Source organism: Halichoerus grypus, chromosome 5 (assembly GCF_964656455.1).
Source record: "Halichoerus grypus chromosome 5, mHalGry1.hap1.1, whole genome shotgun sequence".
NCBI lineage: Eukaryota > Metazoa > Chordata > Mammalia > Carnivora > Phocidae > Halichoerus > Halichoerus grypus.
This window is the reverse complement of record NC_135716.1, coordinates 103,969,970-103,976,613: the sequence shown is the minus strand read 5'-3', so window position 1 is coordinate 103,976,613 and position 6,644 is coordinate 103,969,970. Positions and strand designations below refer to the sequence as shown.

Sequence of the window (6,644 nt, the reverse complement as noted above, 5' to 3'; positions counted from 1 at the left end):
ATCAACTTTACATGTTATCATTCTCTTCCCACTAAGCAACACGAGGATTTATGAGTTTATTCTTTAAACCATGAATATGTGATAGGCCTGGGGTAGTGAGAAATGACCCCAATTCTAGTGTAAGGATTTGGTAGAGCTCCCTGTGCATAGTTTTATTAAGGCAATTGCCATACTATACCAAAACATCAATTTCCTTGCTCGTTCCCCCATGAGAAGCTGAACAACTTGAGTTGTTCTCCAATTTTGAGTTATATCTCCAATTTTGTAACCCCAGACCTATCAGTGTCTTCCAGATAGCAGGCGGGCTTATTCCATTTATTTATTGAATGAATCAATGACTCCTATTGATAAAGGTACTGGGAAACTGACGAGACATAAAAAAGGGAAGATCGCAGTGACTGATCATCCAAGAAGCAAGTGAACAACTGGTCTCAAGGTTGACTGACCAAATCTTCCTGCCACCCCAAACAGCAAAAACCTGATATGGCCAGACACCGCACTGAACATGGATAGTCTGCATCTCCAGTGAGGTGAAGTGTTCTCATAGTTTCTCAATAAGCAATAATATGAGATGTTTAAATATAGAAATTATTGTTACAGTCTATAAGTAATTTTGAGCAATATAAAAATCAGAATTAGTACATTACTAATCATTTAAATTGATCTTTTCAAAAAAGAATTGGAGGTTTATTCAAGTTTAAACAAATATTTCAAAAACTAATTTTAGTCCCCTCTGACTTTATTATATTCCATAGTCTACAGTCAGAACTTAATAATTACATACCAAGGGCCACCATTAACTATTTTAGAAAACCCTCTCCAAACTGGACCTTTCTCTATTTCCTATCTCAGTAAATGGCATTTCCATTGACTAACACAAGCCCAAATTTCTTTTCTTTTCTTTACTTTTTTATTTAAAGATTTTATTTTTAGACAATGGCAAGGCATCCGATATCTTGTAGGTCCTCTTTAGCATTATCTTGTAGGTCGTCTTTAGCATATAAAAGTTCTTTTGAAAACTCCCTTTTCCTTACTTCCCCCAACTCTTGAGTATATAATCAGCCACTCCTCAAGACCCCAGCGCAGTAGCTCTTTCTGCCTACAAGTCCTGTCCCCATGCTTACATGGGGCTTGAACTCACAACCCCAAAATCAAGAGTCACATGCTCCACCGACTGAGCCAGCCAGTTGCCCCCCAAACTTGTTTTATGGACTTCCCTTGTCCCCTACATATACTCAGTGACCAGGCTCTATTGGTTCTATTTTCACCATATTCCATGCACTTGTCCCACTGTAACTCCCTGAATCCAAGCAGGCTCTTGTCTTTTCCCAATGCCCTTGCAGTAACCTTCTGCTTCTGTCTCCCTCTTTACTTAACCATCCCTCTGCAACATGCTGCCAGAATAGTCTTTCAAAAACACAAATCTGATGGCGTTTCTTAAACATACCCAAGTTGTTTGATGCTTAAGAGTCCCCTTAGCGTAGAATGACTTCCCCTTCTTTTCCCCCGTCTTCTCCTTGGGGCAGGTTATTCTAAATCTTATCATTAGTTTGACTATTGATCCTGATTTGTCCAGAACAATCCCAATTTCACTTGTTGTCTCACCATATTTACTGATAGCAACCCTTTGGTCATTCTCAGAAGTTCCCCAGCATAAAAGTTTCCTAGAGTTGCTATAACAGATCCCTAATACTACCGACTGGAAAGTATTATTATACAACAGAAATTTATTTTCTCACAGTTCTGGAGACTGGAAGTCCAAAATTCAGGTGTTGGCAGATTTGGTTTCTCTTGAAGCCTCTCTCCTTGGCTTGTAGATGGCCACCTTCTTGCTGTATCCCCATATGGACTTTTCTCTGTGGGTGTGCATGCCTGGTGTCTTGCCTTATGCCCTAATCACCTCTTCTTTTATTTTAGAGAGAGGGCAGGTGAGGGAAGGGGTAGAAGGAGAGGGAGAGAGAGAATTCTCAAGCAGACTCCCAGATGAGCACAGAGCCTGACATGGGGCTTGATCCCAGGACCCTGATATCATGACCTGAGCTGAAACCAAGAGTCAGATACTTAACTGACTGAACCACCCAGGCACCCCTAATCTCCTTTTCTTAGAAGGACACCAATCAGATTAGATTAAGACCCACACTAATGGTCTCATTTTAACTTAATTACCTTTCTAAAGGCCCTATCTCCAAAAATAGTCACATTCTGAGTGAGTAAGGGTTAGGACTTCAACATATGAATTTTAGGGGAACACAATTCAGGCCCCAACACCCAGATTGAACAATATATAAAGTTATAGTACTTAAAATAGGTCTTCTGCAGGCCTATTTGGTCATCCTCCTAAAGGAAGATGAGGTGGAAGACAGTGCTAAATGTCAGGGAGGGTGGTAGTATCATGTGTCTCTGGAAATTCCTGATATACCCCAATAGTCAAAAGATATAGGACTGACAGGATAGGTAACTGCAAAGTTGGTGCTCAGGATCAAACCCCAGGTCTTGGTGGTTAAGTGGAGAGTAGACAAGGACAATGAGTCACAAGGACAGGGATGCAGGAAATGCTGAAATTCAGAGGCTCCCAATGCCCAGCCCTACTTCCAGGTCTACCGGATACACAAGCCAGTCGTGGCAAGTCTCAGTTCCAGGCCTCACTCCACAATGGGATTGATGCTCCTACCATATACTGCCTGCCCCAGTTGATTGATTCTGGCACAAGAGTGAGTCTCAACTCTGGGGAGCAAGAATCAGCATACCCATAAGTTTCTCATAATTCTAGGGTATTCAGGTCTGTTGAATCACATGGAAATATAAACTGTTAACTTCACTACCACAGAAAGTAATCATTTATATTTCATTAAGATATATCAATGTATAATAATTCTATGAACTAAACTATTGCTTCCAGATTTACTAAAAGTCAAAATATTATTTGAGTGAAGTCATGGTCAGAGAAATGAGAATAATTGTTTTATTCTTTGTAAACTATGACTTTCATCAGTGATATGATTAGGTGCTTTTAAAAATGTTACAATTCGGGGAGAATAACGTTAGGCTTTGACTATTAAAGCCACTATATAATTCAAAGAGTTTTATGTGACTTGGTTAATCAAATGTAACTTAAAGCAATTTTTTTGTCTTTGAATCAGATGTCCAATGGGTTTCCAAAAAAAGAAGACATGGGATTGTTAAACTCACTGAAGAGCAACAAAAACCTGCTTCATCTCACCTATCCAATTTGGAAAACAAAGGATTAGTTTTCACACAAAACAAATTCATTAATATAAAATGAAAAGTATTTCCCATCAACGTGTCCTCTTTCTTTCAAATGCGCTAAGTATTATTTCATTTTATGTAATACATCTCTGTCACTGATATGTCTTTCTTTTATCTCTATATAACAAAATATTGTATTTCATTGTATTTAGTTTTTCAAATGACTTTTCAAGAATGAAACTCTCTACTGTCACTTCACAGGGAGAGGATTAACTTAAGTCTTAAAGTGTTTACTCTGAACTCAACTACCATGGGTGGTCAAGGCTATTTGGACATCCTTATGTGTAATCCAGGCACATGGACAAATGATGGAAAGGAACTGGCAGCCAGAGATATGTTTTACCTTCAGTGACCCAACTGCTTTCGATACAGGGCTTTGATACCCATGCTGGATAAAAATTAGAATTATTAGTTTCTATTTGAGAGGGGATCTGGGTGAGGATAGAGAGGTTTGATATCATAGTATGACTAAGAATTCTTATGGATGGAAACCACTTTTAAAGATTATTAAGGAAGTAACATAATAAAATTAAAAAAAAAGATTATTAAGGGAGAACAAGGGAAAGAATTTATTATAAGTCTTCTTCCTTCAAAATAGCTTTAATGATAGAACTTGTTCTAAGCTACAAATATTGAAAAACATATTTTAAAAAGTCTATATCTCTTTTAATGATCAGTCATTAATTTCTATGACTTACTGAGTTATTTAAAAATGTATGAAGTTTAAGTATTTACCCTTCTTGCTTTGTTTCTCCTACATGTTCAAAATAGTACATTCTATTTTTTTTTTTTTTTAAGATTTTATTTATTTATTTGACAGAGAGAGACACAGTGAGCGAGGGAACACAAGCAGGAGATATGGGAGGGGAGAAGCAGGCTTCCTGCCGAGCAGGGAGCCTGATGCAGGGCTCGATCCCAGGACCCTGGGATCATGACCTGAGCCGAAGGCAGATGCTTAACCAACTGAGCCACCCAGGCGCTCCCAAAATAGTACATTCTATAAACTTAACCTCTGTAAAAGAAATTTAACAATATTAGAAGGCTCATCAAAGCCAGGTGACAATTAAGCGTAGTACAATAGTATTTTTTTCAATCTTTGTCCTCACATTATGTTTGGTAATAGATAGACCTTCTTTCTTATATGCTTGTAGGTATACTCTTAGGTCATAGGAACATAGGGGTTCTTAGAATTGTACCCCAAATACCACCATGTTGATACCATTGTCAAAGAATTTGGCTGGTAGAATAAACTAAAGTAAGCCAAAGTTGCATTGACAATAATGAAGAACCGCAATTAGTGAACATAAAGTGTTTTTGTATTCTATCTTCCATTTTCTGGAATCTCCTATTTCCCTGGAATTCTGTGCTTTACTAGAAAGTTTAAATGGCTAAGATTTCCCCTTTACCCATTGTATTAGTTTCCTATGGCTGCTATAATAAATTACCAGAAAATCAGTGGCTTAAAACAGCACAATTTCTTCTTTTGTAGCTCTGTAGGTCAGAAGGCCAAAAGTAAGTCTTACAGGCTTAAAGTCAAGGTGTCAAAGGTGTCAGCAGGATTGGTTTCTTTTCTTTTTTTTTTTTTAAGAATTTATTTTTAAGTAATCTCTACGCCCAGCATGGGGCTCAAACTTACCTCCCTGAGATCAAGAGTTGTGTTCTGCACCGACTGAGCCAGCCAGGTGCTCTGGGAGTAGTTTCTTCTGAACACTCTAAGGGAGAATCTATTTCCTGCCTTTTCTTGCTTCTAAAGGCTTCTTGCTCTCCTTGGCTCATGACCCATTACTCACATCTCTCCATCCTCCTGCTTCCACCATCACATATCTTTGGACTGACTTTAGTCCCTCTGCTCTCTCTTATAAGGACTCTGATTACATTTGACCTGCTGAGGTAATCCAGGTTATTCTCTCCATCTCAATCCTTAATTTAATCTCATGGGCAAGGTCCCTTTTGCCATATAAACAGCATATTCAAGTTCTAAGGATTAGATTGTGGATATCTTAGGTTGCCGCGGGGTGGGGGATGCGGGTGGAGGAGGAACCATATTCAACCTTATTGACTTACCTATTTTTATATTATTGCATTATATTTTTGTATATTTATTTTTTATCACAAGGTATTATAACAAACTGTATTGTTTGGGTTTGTTTTAAAATCATTCAGTTTTTATAGGAAACAAACTGAAGGTTGCTGGAAGGGAGGTGGTGGGGGGATGGGGTAACTGGGTGATGGACATTAAGGAGGACACTTGATGGAATGAGCACTGAGTGTTATATGCAACTGATGAATCACTAAATTCTACCTCTGAAACTAACAATACACTATATGTTAATTAAATTGAATTTAAATAAAATAAAATCACTCAGTTTATATAATGGACATTGTCTTTTTTTTTTAAAGCTTTTATTTATTTATATTTATTTATCTCTCTCTCTCTTTCTTTCTTTCTTTCTCTTCCTTGATTTTTAAAAACTGAAGTAGAGGGGCGTCTGAATGGCTCAGTCAGTTAAGTGTCTGCCTTCGGCTCAGGTCATGATCCCACATCGGGCTCCCTGCTCAGTGGGGCACCTGCTTCTCCCTCTGCCCCTCACCCTGCTCATGCCCTCTCTCTCTCTCTCTCAAATAAATCAATAAAATCTTTAAAAAAATACTGGTTATTTCTTGTATTTTTTATAATGGGAGTTCTAACAGGTATGAGGTGATATCTCAATGTGGTTTTGATTTACATTTCCCTGATGATTAGTGATGTTGAGCATCTTCCCTTGTGCCTGTTGGCCATTGATATGTCTTCTTTGGGAAAATGTCTATTCAGATCTTCTGCCCATCTTTTAATTAGATTTTTTTTTCTATTGAGTAGTACAAGTTCTTTATATATTTTAGATATTAACCTCTTATCCGATATATGATTTGCAAATATTTTCTCCCATTCCGTATGTTGCCTTTGTTGATGGTTTATTGTTACCTTTTTAATGAAGTTCTTTTATGTTTAATTTAGTCAGACTTAGTTTCTGTTGCTTTCACAAACAACATTTCATTAATACAGGGTTCTTTTTTATGATTTTGAAATGACTGACTGTAGTCCAGGTGTCTTATAATTATGTATCATTGATTCACTGTAAAAAAATAATATCAGTAAGAGGGAGAGCATTTATCAGTCCAAGCTCTTACTCCCCTTAATGGTAGCTGTGAGATACACACTGCCTTTTAGGCAATATCAAGGAACGATTTATGTTTTGATTAGGTATTGAGTTTATTTTTTAATTGATATGATCAAATATGGACTTAAGTCTTAAATAACCAAATATTTAATCAACTGGCATTCCTTAGCCTTTAACCACAAGACAAATCAGAAAGTATTAAATAGTTTTATTTGCCAC

The 6,644-nt window shown here is 37.3% G+C and overlaps 1 long non-coding RNA gene across 1 annotated transcript; it reads left to right on the top strand.

Moving 5' to 3' along the window:
* Positions 1–295: 295 nt before the first annotated feature.
* Positions 296–3,296, top strand: LOC118539696 (uncharacterized). The gene is made up of 2 exons (XR_004919280.2): positions 296–530; positions 3,141–3,296. It is a non-coding gene; the product is annotated as an uncharacterized LOC118539696 (long non-coding RNA).
* The last annotated feature ends 3,348 nt before the right edge of the window (positions 3,297–6,644 follow it).